The following is a 13,194-nucleotide window of genomic DNA, read 5'->3' on the forward strand; positions in this document are numbered from 1 at the left end:
TTTTTTCTTAGAGCAACACAGAAATGTCATTAGTTTGTAAGTGTGTTGGAACATTATTTATGAGGTTTTATACAATGCTTCAAAATTTACTCTCTGTATCTTCTGGCAGCTTTGAGTTTCTTTTGTGGTGTCTGATTACTTTGCTCTGAATCAACACCCAGACTTAACCAATCAAGCACAGCAAACATGAATCATTTACCAACTCACATGATCAAATACAGAGCAATTGAATGCTACACAATTCATTGATGGCTCCGGAGTTATTTCCTCCAATTTTCTCACTCAGATCAGTCACTGCCTATACTCGTGGGACAGAAACTCAGCACTTTCGGAAGAAAGGGGAGTTAAGAAAAGATTTATTATAGACTTCAGCCTTTGAGCTCAATTCAAAAGCTTTCCATTCATGGATTGCACAGGTTAATGCAGCAAATCCACTCTGCTTCATCATGCATCCCTCAAACATGTCATGCAGTGAGTTGCTACCCACTGTGGGGTACCCTTGTTCACTTAGAGACATTCATCATATTGAAGCAGTCGGCTTTGTGACTATGGCTGTATTCTTGCACAAAATCATGTGACAATACCAGGGAGATAGAGGCGTAGTGGACCCAAAGACCCAGGGTAATGCTCTGGGGGCTGAGGTTCGAATCCCACCACAGCAGATGATGAAATTTGGATTCAATAAAAATATGGAATTAAAAGTCTAATGGTAACAATTAAACCTTTGTCGATTGTTGTAAACTCCCATCTGGTTCATTGATGTCCTTTAGGGAGGGGAATCTGCCGTCCTTACCTGGTCTGGCCTACATGTGACTCCAGATTCACAGCAATGTGGTGGACTCTTAACTATCCTCTGAAGTGGTTCAAAGAACATTAGGGATGGACAATAAATGCTGGCTAAGCCAGTGACGCCTACATCCAATGAGTAAAATAAAGGGAACTGCCATTTCAGGCTTTTGAGGTAAGAAGGTATGAAATGACTGCAGCAATAGCTGGGAGATTAATCATCTATCCCAGGAAACTCCAGGAAATCCAAGAGGATTGAACCCCTACCAGGGACTCAGCGTACTTGTAGTCTGCACTACTCAATATCACATTCTGTGATGCATCCATCCACCAAGACAGCACAACACATGGGCGGCACGGTGGCACAGCGGTTAGCACTGCTGCCTCACAGCGCCAAGGACCCAGGTTCGATTCCGGCCTCGGGTCACTGTCTGTGTGGAGTTTGCACGTTCTCCCTGTGTCTGCGTGAGTTTCATCCAGGTGCTCCGGTTTCCTCCCACAGTCCAAAGATGTGCAGGTTAGGTGGATTGGCTGTGCTAAATTGACCCTTAGGTAAAGACAAAATACTGCAGATGCTGGAATCTGAAACAAAAACAGAAAATGCTGGAAAATCTCAGCAAGCCTGACAGCATTTGTGGAGAGAGAATAGAGCCAACACATCAAGTCTAGATGGCCCTTCGCTAGGGCAAATTACCCCTTAGTGTTCCAAGAAATGTACGTTAGAGGAATTAGCGGAGTAAGCATATGGGGTTATGAGAATAAGGACTGGGTGGGATGCTCTGTCGGAGAGTCGGTACAGACTGATTAGGCCGAATGGCCTCTTTCTGCACTGTAGGGATTCTATGATAATACTCTTGTTTCACTTGATACGAAATGATGCTGACTAACTGTGATGGTTTCACTGTACAGTTATGCGAAAAAGTGGGAGAAGGGGCATGTGTTAATGAGTTCTTAATTCATTCATGTAGGTATGGCCTCCACTTGATGACATTTGCTGACACCATCCTACTCTGGAATGAACACTGCTGTACTGTTGAAATACGTATCCCCTGGTTGTCCTGACAGACATGGTAAACAGTCACTAGACTGTGCTTCAGACAAAGCAGAAGGTCACAATGGGAACAAATTTGCATTTATGAAACTAATCCAGACAAAAACAGGAGAATAAATAAGGCCACAGCACATGGAGAAAGCACAAAATATTCTCTAATCCATAATTACTTTCGTTTTTTAAAATGACACAATGTAGTTTTTTAAAGATTGTTATGGGAGATCACATGGGGTGGATGGATAGAAGCGAAGATTGGAAAATGAGTGGCAGAGACATTTTTTTATTCATTCATGGACATGGGCATCACTGGCAAGGCCTGCATTTGTTGCCCATCCCTAATTGCCCCTGAACTAAATGGCTTGCTAGGCCATTTCAGAGGGCAGTTAGGAGTGCATTGGCTCTGGAGTCACATGTAGGCCAGACCAGGTAAGGGCAGCAGATTTCCTTCCCTAAAGAACATTAGCGAACGAGACGGGTTTTTCCAATAATGGTTTCATGGTCATCAGTTGACTCTTAATTCCAGATATTTTTTGTTGAATTCAAATTCCACCACCTGCCGTGGCGGGATTCGAATCCAGGTTCCGAGACCATTAGCCGAGTTTCTGGATTAATAGGTAGGCCAGCAACAACACCCTAGGCCTTCACTTCTCCACATGCATTGGCAGAGGTGGAGTAACAGGTTCAGTGAACAACATAGTGGATTCCAAAATTTTGCTGTTTGTTAAGGAGATGATGGGACTGCTGTTTATTTAGGAAGAATTAGAATCATAGGATCACACAGTGCAGAAGGAGGCCCATTCAGCCCATCAAGTCTGCACTGGCTATAATCCCACCCAGGCCCTATCCCCATCATCCCATCCATTTACCCTTGCTAATCCCCTGACGCTAAGGGGCAATTTAGCACATTCAATCCACCTAACCCGCACATCTTTGGACCGTGGGAGGAAACCGGAGCCCCCCCGGAGGAAACTCACACAGACACGGGGAGAACATGCAAACGCAGGTGGTGACCAAAGCCGGGAATCAAACCCAGTCCCTGGCGCTGTGAGGCAGCAGTGCTAATCACCGTGCCACCGTACTGCCCAGGGGGTGGGGTTGGAGGTGGGGGTGGGGGGGTGGGGTGGGGGGGGGCATTGTCTAAAACAGTTTTCAGAAAAAAATGTCGAAAACCATTCAGAATCAATGAAAAATGTGTCACAAAATATGATTTTTTTTAATCAAGTTATTTATTGATCAGGACTTCACGTTGAAATATTGCTGCAGTTTTGTGTGTCCACTTTAGGACGAACAGCAGACATGTTGTCAACTCATCTTTAAAATTGTTCAGCGCTAAATTTGAAGCTTCATAGAGGCAAGTGTTCAATACAAGGAAATGGTTCTGTCTGAGCTCTGAACCCATGGAGAACGCAAAACCAGAGGGAAGGAGATGTGACAGGGCTTTTAAAAGTGATTGCGCGATTTCTCCCCCTCGCCTCCCCAGCTCACTCAGGTCCCCCTGCCTTCTCGCGAGCACCCTCCGACACCATTTTAAATTCTAACCTCAGTGTGTGCTGAGCACTTGTCTTTGTCAGAGCTCGGAGCTATTTTCAGACCCTGACTCACTTATTCCTTTCCTCTATTTTAACGTTATCAGCTGTCGAGGCAGTACAGGAATTCAGCCAGGAGACAGAGGCAAAACACAGGGGCCAGTCTTTTGTCTTCAGGAGGCACATTTTTTAAGAAAAAGGCGGGGGGGGGGTTGCTGGGGGAGACAAAGAGAGTGAGAGAAAGGCAGATATGGAGAGGTCACACACATTATGACTTTGATATTAATCTCCCCTCCCCCTACGAAGGACAGTAAAAGATGAAAAATAAAAGGTAGTCCCTCCCCCTCCCGCTCCAACTCCCTCCGTGGCTGCCCACTGCCATTTTTACAGTAATGGAGCCCACGCCATTCGAAAGGTGGCACACTTCATTAAGCTCGTCAGGAACAAATGAACACTGGCACAGATCATTTGGGCCAAACGGGCAGTTTCTGCGCCGTAGATTCAATATCATTTATATAACCAAAGATAATTCTGACTTGCTTCTGTGGAACAGAGCTCAGGAACAAAGCTCCCGTCAATGGCCAGGATCAAGGCTCAGCTAAGAGGCCCAGGGCAAGGCCTCAAGAGTCAATGGTTGAAAATCACCAAGGGTCAGGGTTTGCCCAGTATTGCCAGCTCTGGCCAGTGAACTCTGCTGGCGGTGAAGGGGTTAAAATCAGTCTGCTATAAAGAGTACACGCACTGTTTGCACCCTGGACACATGATGGAAAAGTTTTTGCACCAGGCTTCCACAGTGCGATTAGGAGCCTTATTTAAATGTGGCCCTTACCGTATGGCCATCCCAGGGCTCAGGAAACTCAGCAGCAAGCTGGAGGTGAGAGCTCTCAGCTCAGCCTTTAGGTTAAGATCAACGGCGGAACTTTCCCTTCCCAGGGGAATCGTCGCGGGTGGGAGAGACGATTGGGGGGCAGAAAATACAGAGGTCCGCTGACCTCGGGCAGGAATTTCCGGTCTTAAGGCTGGAAAATCCCGCCCCAAGTGTCGGATGAAGCCCAAGATGGGGCGTAATGACTTATCTTGTCAGCTTGGATCTTGTTTGTCTCACTTGTGGGGACCATGAATTGGAATAAATTTGAATTTTGAATTTGGTCTTTGGAGCAAGCAATGGGTAGATTTGGGTTTGCCCAGTCCATTCTGAGCATTGGCTTTGTAACATTAAGGATGAGCCAAAAATTGGTTAAAAAAACTAAGCACCTTTTACAGCATTCCTTGTGGGCCAGGAGGAGGAGGATGAGTTCAGCCTCCCAGAGTCTCGAGGGACTTTTCAGCCTTACCCGCACCCCCCCTGCCCCCGCACTCCCCCCCCCCGCGACCCCCCCCCCCCAGCACAGGCTCTTCACGCCGCGTTTGATGAACTCCACCTAACCCCAATTTCTTTCTGCCACCCCACCCTCTCCAATTGTCCTAGCCTCTCGATTTAATTTGATTTGATTTAGTATTGTCACATGTATTAACATACAGTGAAAAGTATTGTTTCTTGCACGCTATGCAAAGCTTACCATTCATAGAGAAGGAAAAGAGTCGGAGGGGGAATTTAGTGTTATAGTCATAGTTCGGGTGTAGAGAAAGATCAACTAAATGCGAAGTAGGTCCATTCAAAAGTCTAATGGCAGCAGGGAAGAAGCTGTTCTTGAGTCGGTTGGTACATGACCTCAGACTTTTGTATCTTTCTCCCAATGGAAGAAGGTTGAAGACAGAAAGTCCGGGGTGCGTGGGATTCTTAATTATGCCGGCTACTCTTCCGAGGCAGCTGGAAGTATAGACAGAGTCAATGGAAGGGAGCCTGGTTTGTGTGATGGACTGGGCTACGTTCACGACTGGATGCTGATTGGAGATAATGTGGGAAAAAGACATTGAAGTGAGTGATCAACATTGATTTTATTGAGTGGCAGAGCAGCTTGATGGCCTGAATGACCTATTCCTGCTTCTATATTCCTTTCTTCCTGTGACAGAAAAGGATAGAAAGATACATTAACAGGAAGTAGGGGAGGACGAGTTCATCTGGAGCACATGAACACTGGCACAGACCAGTTGGGCCAAATGGCCAGTTTCTGCATCATAGATTCATTGTCATTTATATAATCTAAGATATCTTTGACCTGCTTCTGTAGAAGAGAGCTCAGGGACAAGGCTCCGGTCAATGACCAGTCTCAAGGCTCAGCTAAGAGGCCCAGGGCAAGAGTTAGTGATCGAAAATCATCAAGATCAGGGTTTGCCCAGTATTGCCAGCTCTGGCCAGTAAACTCTGCTGGTAGTGAAGGGGTTAAAATCAGTCTGCGGTTGCTATATCAAGTACATGCACTGTTTGCACCCTGGACACATGATGGAAAAGTACTAAAACGAGGTAAGCTTTTAAGAACTGGAACATGACACAGCAGTTCACTGTTTTACGCCAAGACATGTCATGTGATACACTGCTGAACTGAACGCTGGTTTAAGGCAGTGTTAGCAAAGGGATAGCAGATGGTGCCAGGCTTACATAATATCCTGCAACCAAAATAAAGGGGGTTTAAGTGAAACATATAAATATGGGTGCATGTACTTTCTGTTACTGGAGGTCTTGTAGCGCAGTGGGTTCGCATCCCTGCCTCTGAGCCAGAAGCGCTGGGTTCCAGTCCCATCCCAGGACTGGATGATCAAGGAGGGGTGTTTGTAACACAGCCAAACAGGTTGAGTGTCAACCTGCAAAATCCTTCCAAACAGGCTAATGGCTGGCTGTAAGAGTTGGAGAGACTCCTGGTCAGCCATACTTGATGTACAGTCACACCTCTCAAGCTGTAAGCCTCTGGATAGAATAGACTTGGGGAAGATGTTTCCATTAGTAGGAGAGACTACAGTCTCAAAGTAAAGGGATGGCCCTTTAGAACTGAGATGAGGAGAAATTTCTTCAGCCAGAGGGGTGGTGAACCTGTGAAATTCATTGCCACAGAAGGCTGTGGATGCCGGGTCATTGAGTGCCTTTAAGATAGAGAAAGATAGGTTCCTGATTGGTAAGGGGGGTCAAAGGTTATGGGGAAAAGGTGGGAGAATGGGGTTGACTTATCAGCCATGGTTGAATGGCAGAGCAAACGCGATGGGCCAAATGGCCTAATTCTGCTCCTATATCTTATGGTCATATGGCGAAAAGCTAGCAAACTCTTCCAGGAAAATCCTCACCATGGGAACAGATGGAAGTCTGCCTTGTGCGCCATCACTTGCTGGGGTAAGGGTAACAATAACAACAACTTTCTGTTACTCAGAGCTAAGGGCTATCTTAGATAGAAGAAGCTCTTAGTTCCCAATGAATATCCTGCTTGTGAATATAATAGATATGTTTGCTTACTGATAATCATCTTCAATAAATCTCAAAACAGAACTTAGTTCTTGCATCCATCACAGATGTGTACATTGCCATTTTCCAACAAGACTGAAGGAGACCAGCAGTTTGCCAATTTGTGCCCCCAGTGAGAAAGGCTCCAAGATCACACATTCAGGAAATGGGACTTTTAGTGCTGGCATGGGAATATTGTAGCCAAGCCTAACACTGTCCTCAACCAATATCCACCAAAACAAACCTTCCAGCACAAAGAGAGAAGGATCAGAAGAATGAATCCTGAAACATTCATCACTACTGCAATGAACTCTAATACCAAATCTAGTGTCCCTACTGCCATTTTATGAGGCCTTTCGATGCAGGGGATAGCCTCTGGGCCAGAAACTCCAGGTTCAGGTCCCACCCCAGGACTTGACAGCCAAGGAAAGTGAGTTCATAATGCAGTTAAACAGGTTGAGTGCCAACCTGCAAATCCTTCCAATGGCAGGCGGAAAGAATGGGGGAGAGTCCTGATCAGTCATGTGATGGAAAGACTAACCTTAGCTCCAGACAGCAACATGCATATAAATCTTCATGTTGCCACAGCAATTCAGTTTCTCTGAGTGAATGGCAACACACCACTCCCATCCTAACTTAAAGTACAGAGCAAGAATTGAGTAGCATTGGTCTGATGTACAGAATTATAGAATGGTTACGGCATAGAAGGTAGGCCACTGGGCCCATCGTGTCTCTTTAAGAGCTAGTCCTACACACCTGCCTTTTCCCCACAGCCCCATGAATGTTTTCTCTTCTGGTAATTATCCAATTCCTTTCTAAAAATCACAATTCAATCTACATCCACCACACTCTCAGACAGTGCATTCCAGATCCTAACCACTCACTGTGTGGATCTGTCTCCACCACACTCTCAGACAGTGCATTCCAGATCCTAACCACTCACTGTGTGGATCTGTCTCCACCACACTCTCAGACGGTGCATTCCAGACCCTAACCACTCGCTGTGTGAATCTGTCTCCACCACACTCTCAGACGGTGCATTCCAGACCCTAACCACTCGCTGTGTGAATCTGTCTCCACCACACTCTCAGACGGTGCACTCTAGATCCTAACCACTCACTGTGTGAATCTGTCTCCACCACACAATCAGACAGTGCATTCCAGATGCTAACCACTTACTGTGTGAATCTGTCTCCGCCACACTCTCAGACAGTGCATTCCAGATCCTAATCACTCGATGTGTGAATCTGTCTCCACCACACTCTCAGACAGTGCATTCCAGATCCTAACCACTCGCTGTGTGAATCTGTCTCCACCACACTCTCAGATAGAGCATTCCAGATCCTAACCACTCGTTGCAATTTTTTTTTGCTCTTTCATAGGACATTGGCTTTGCTGGCCAGCATTTATTGTTCATCCCTAGTTGCCCTTGTTCAGAGGACAGTTCAGAGTCAACCCCGTTGTTGTGGCTCTAGAGTCACATATAGGCTAGACCAGGTAAGAATGGCTGATTTCCTTCCCTAAAGGTCATTCAGCCAGATGGTTTTTCTGACAATCGACAATGGTCGTTAGTAGATTCCTCATGTCAGATATTTTTTATTGAATTCAAATTCCATCATCTGTTGTGGCTGTGGTGGGATTTGAACCCAGGTATCCAGAACTTTAGCTGAGTTTCTGGATTAATAGTCTAGTGATAATACCATTAGGCCATTGCCTCCCCGAGCATGAAAAAGCTTCTCCTAGTGTCGCCGTTGCTCTTTTTGCCTTTCACCTTAAATCCGTGTTCTCTCGATCTCAATCCTTGCACAAGTGGGAAATCTTTCTTCCTATTTACTCTGTTGGGAGCCCTCGTGATTTTGAATACCTCTATCAAATCCCCTGTCAACTTTCTCATCTCCAAGAGATTATCCAATCCATCTCCGTAACTGAGTTTCCTCATCCCTGGAACCATTCTCATGAATCTTTTCCGCACTCTCTTTAATTCCCTCGCAACTTTCCTGAAGTGCGGTGCCCAGGACTGAATACAATACTCCAATTGAGGCCAACGTCTTTTTTTTAGGCTGTATGGTGGCACAGTGGTTAGCACTGTTGCCTCACAGCACTGGGGACCTGGGTTCAATTTTGGCCACGGGTGATTGCCCGTGTGGAGTTTGTATGTTCTCCCCATGTCTGCGTGGGTTTCCTCTGGGTGTTCTGATTTCCTCCCACACTCCAAAGATGTGCGAGTTATGTTGATTGGCAGTACTACATTGCCCCTATGGGCAGAATGTCAATGGCATGTCCGCTCAGGTTTTGTACGGTCCAGCCTGAGGCCAACAGAGAATGTTCTCTGAGCTTCGCCTGTCCCCAGAATCAAGGCGGGTGTACCGTTAAAATTCCGGCCTTAGTGTTATGAGGCCGAGCAGGGAAAATATGTGGGGTTACGGGGATAGGACCTGGGTGGGATTGTTGTCTGTGCAGGCTCAATGGACCAAGTGGTTTACTTCTGCACTGCAAGGATTCTATGATCTTCCATGATTATACAAAGAGAGATCTTCCTAGCCTCTTAAGGATAAATTCAACATCCCCAGTACTCAAAGAGCAAACAAGCTGGAGGCAAGAAGAAGAACACAGCCAGACTTATTCTTTGACTTGCGCAACCTCAAAATAAAGCTTCCTGCTGGAATGACTGAATTTACTGTTGGATCTCAGTCCCACCTGGGACAGTGCATCCATTATCTGAGCACTGATAATTTAGATGACAGAGAGCATGCACAGGCCATGTGTAGTTCACAGTGAATTATTGGACCTAACTCACTTCTGGTAACACAGTTTATATTCTCAATGGGTTGTAAATATTATTTACTCTAGAGCCAGGTTGACATATAGAGTTATAATCCCAGCGCTACCAGGTATTATAAATACATTGAAAAAAAAACCCCAACAGCCGGGCTATCATGTTAATGGAAGGTCAGAATCTGTGTCTATTCCTGACAAGTGTATAAGGTTGCCTAGTAACATGTTACACAACATCATAAACACCACTGAGAGGCAGCCTCCAGAAGCTGAGCGTCTTGTGCGGCCTTGTGCAATGGATTGGAATAAGTTGAACACTGGATTAGTTCCAAGGGGACGAATGAATGTGTGCGAGAATGTGTGAAGCACTGTGAAGTGTGAGGATTTGCTTATCACTGTTTAATGTTGGTGTGGCACCTCATTCTCTTTTGCTAAATAAAAGGTCCAGTTTCATAGCAACACCCAACTCCATCCCTAGTCAAAAATCCCAGCCTTAACCACTCACAACTCGCAACCACCCATTAATGCAAACATTGCTCTCACTGGTTCTAACAAGCAACATGCCCTCCAACCAACAACCAACACTGGGGAGGCAATGGCCTAGTGGTATCATTGCTGGACTATTAATCCAGTAAGAAGTCTCACTACACCAGGTTAAAGTCCAATAGGTTTATTAGGTAGAATGAGGTTTGGGAGCTCACACTCACCTGATGAAGGGGCAGCGCTCCAAAATCTCGTGCTATCTAATAAACCTACTGGACTTTAACCTGGTGTTGTGAGACTTCTTACTGGATTAATAATCGAGAAGCTCACCGAGTTGTTCCGGTCCTTTTGGAAGCAAGGATCCATTCCTCAGGAACTTAAAGATGCTTCCATCGTACACCTCTACAAGAGGAAGGGCAATCGGCAAGTATGCGACAACCACTGGATTAATAGCCTAGCAATAATACCACTAGGCCATGGCCTGGTGTTGTGAGACTTCTTTTTTTTCACATGGCGAAAAACTGCAGCATGCGACGGTGCAGAGGGACCTGGGGGTCCTTGTGCATGAGTCGCAAAAACCCAGCCTGCAGGTGCAGCAGGTGGTCAGGAAGGCGAATGGGATGCTGGCCTTCATAGCGAGGGGGATTGAATATAAAAGTAGGGAGGTCTTGCTGCAGCTGTATAGGGCATTGGTGAGGCCGCAGCTGGAGTACTGTGTGCAGTTTTGGTCGCTGCACTCACGCAAGGATATTTTGGCCTTGGAGGGAGTGCAGAGGAGGTTTACTAGGCTGATACCGGAGTTGAGGGGGTTGAACTATGAGGAGGGGCTGAATAAACTAGGCTTGTACTCGTTAGACTTTAGAAGAATGAGGGGAGATCTCATTGAGACATATAAGATGATGAATGGGATGGATTGGATAGAGGTGGAGAGACTCTTCCCGCTCAGAAAGGACAGTAGGACTAGAGGGCACAGCGTCAAGATAAGGGGGGGGCAGTTTAGAATGGAGTTGAGGAGGAACTTCTTCACTCAAAGGGTGGTGAATCTCTGGAATTCTTTGCTCGTTGAAGTGGTGGAGGCTGCCTCGCTAAATATATTTAAGACGCGGGTAGATAGGTTTTTGATAGGCAAGGGGATTAAGGGATATGGGGAGAGGGCGGGAATGTGGAACTGAGCCACGACAGATCAGCCATAATCTTATTGAATGGCGGGGCAGGCTCGAAGGGCTAGATGGCCTACTCCTGCTCCTATTTCTTATGTTCTTATGTTCTTACTGTGTCTACCCCAGTCCAAGGCTGGCATCTCCACATCATGGCTATTAATCCAGAAACTCAACTAATGTTCTGGGCATTCAGGTTCAAATCCCGTCACGGCAGATGGTGAATTTTGAATGCAATAAAAAATATCTGGAACTAAGAATCAATTTGATTTATTATTGTCACATGTATTAGTATACAGTTAAAAGTATTGTTTCTTGCGCACCATACAAAGCATACCGTTCACAGAGAAGGAAATGAGAGAGTGCAGAATGTAGTGTTACAGTCATGGTTAAGGTGTAGAGAAAGATCAACTTAGTGCGAGGGAGGTCCATTCAAAAGTCTGATGGCAGCAGGGAAGAAGCTGTTCTTGAGTCAGTTGGTATGTAAGCTCAGACTTTTGTATCTTTTTCCCGATGACCTACTGATGACCATAAAACTATCGTCGATTGTCAGAAAATCCCATCTGGTTCACTAATGGCCTTTAGGGAAAGAAATCTGCCGTCCTTACCTGGTCTGGCCTACATGTACTTCCAGAGCCGCAGCAATGTGGTTGACTCTCAACTGCCCTCCAAGGGCAATGGGAATGGGCATTAAATGCTGACCAGCCTGCGACGCCCATGTCCCATGAATGAATAAAAAAAGCCTTCACTCTCACCCTCTCTAAATTATCAGCCACCAGTTACCACCAGCTCCATCTTATACAAGATTCTGAAGGGGTTTGACAAAGGCTTGACACTCAGAAGTTGTTTCCTCTGACTGGGGAATCTAAGACATAGGGTCACAATCTCAGGGTGAGGAGGTAATCATTTAGAACAAAGGTGATGAGCAGAGATTTCATCACTGGAAGGGTCGAGAATTTTTGGAATTCTTTCGCCCAGAAGATTCTGGATGGTCCATGGTTGAAAATATTTAAGAGTGAGATAGGAGATGTTTGGAGTCAAAACCTTATTTATTAAAGCTCATTTATTCATCACAAGTAAAGCTTACATTAACACTGCAATGAAGTAACTGTCTGGCATCTGTTCAGGTCAATGCACCTAACCAGTCTTTCAGAATGTGGGAGGAAACCACAGCATCCGGAGGAAACCCATGCAGACATGGGAAGAATATGCAAACTCCACGCAGACAGTGACCCAAACCGGGAATCAAACTCGGGTCCCTGGTGCTGTGAATCTAATCACTGCTAGGGAATCAAGGGAAATGGGGATCATCTCTGTACCAAAGAAAAACCAGGCAGTGTGCCTTAAAGACTACTGCCTGGTGGCTCAGACATCCATCATTATATGAAGTGCTTCAGAAGGTTAGTCATGGCACGCATTAACTCTGGTCTCCCAGGTTGTCTGAATCCACTATAGTTCACCTATCACCGCAACAGGTCCACACCAGACTCCATTTCCTTGACCCTACACTCAACTCTGGAACACCTGGATAATAAGGACATTTATATCAGACTCCAACTTATTGGTTACAGCTCATTATCCCAAAAAGACTCATCTCCAAACTCTGTGGACTGGGGTTCAACTCCTCCCTCCGTGGCTGGATCCTCGACTTTCTAACCCTCGGACTGCAATCAGAACAGATAGGCAATGACATATCCTCCACGATGATCCTCAACACCAGTGCCCTGCTAGGCTGTGTCCTCAGCGCCTTACTAAATACTCTTTATACATTTATGACAATGAGACCAAATTCTGCTCCAACTCCATTTTCAAGTTTGCTGATGAGACTACTATTGTGGGTTGGATCTCAAACAATGATGAGACGGAGTGCCAGAAAGAGATTGAGAATCTGGTAAATTGGTGCAACGATAATAATCTCTCCCTCAATATTGGTAAAATAGAGGAGTTAGTCATTGATTTCAGGGAGCGTAAAGGAGAACATGCCCCTGTCTACGTCAAGGGTGATAAAGTAGAAAGTGTCAAGAGCTTCAAGTTTCTAGGTGTCCA

This window comes from Carcharhinus amblyrhynchos, chromosome 30 (assembly GCF_965287045.1).
Source record: "Carcharhinus amblyrhynchos chromosome 30, sCarAmb.v2.hapA, whole genome shotgun sequence".
In the NCBI taxonomy this organism is placed as follows: Eukaryota; Metazoa; Chordata; class Chondrichthyes; order Carcharhiniformes; family Carcharhinidae; genus Carcharhinus; species Carcharhinus amblyrhynchos.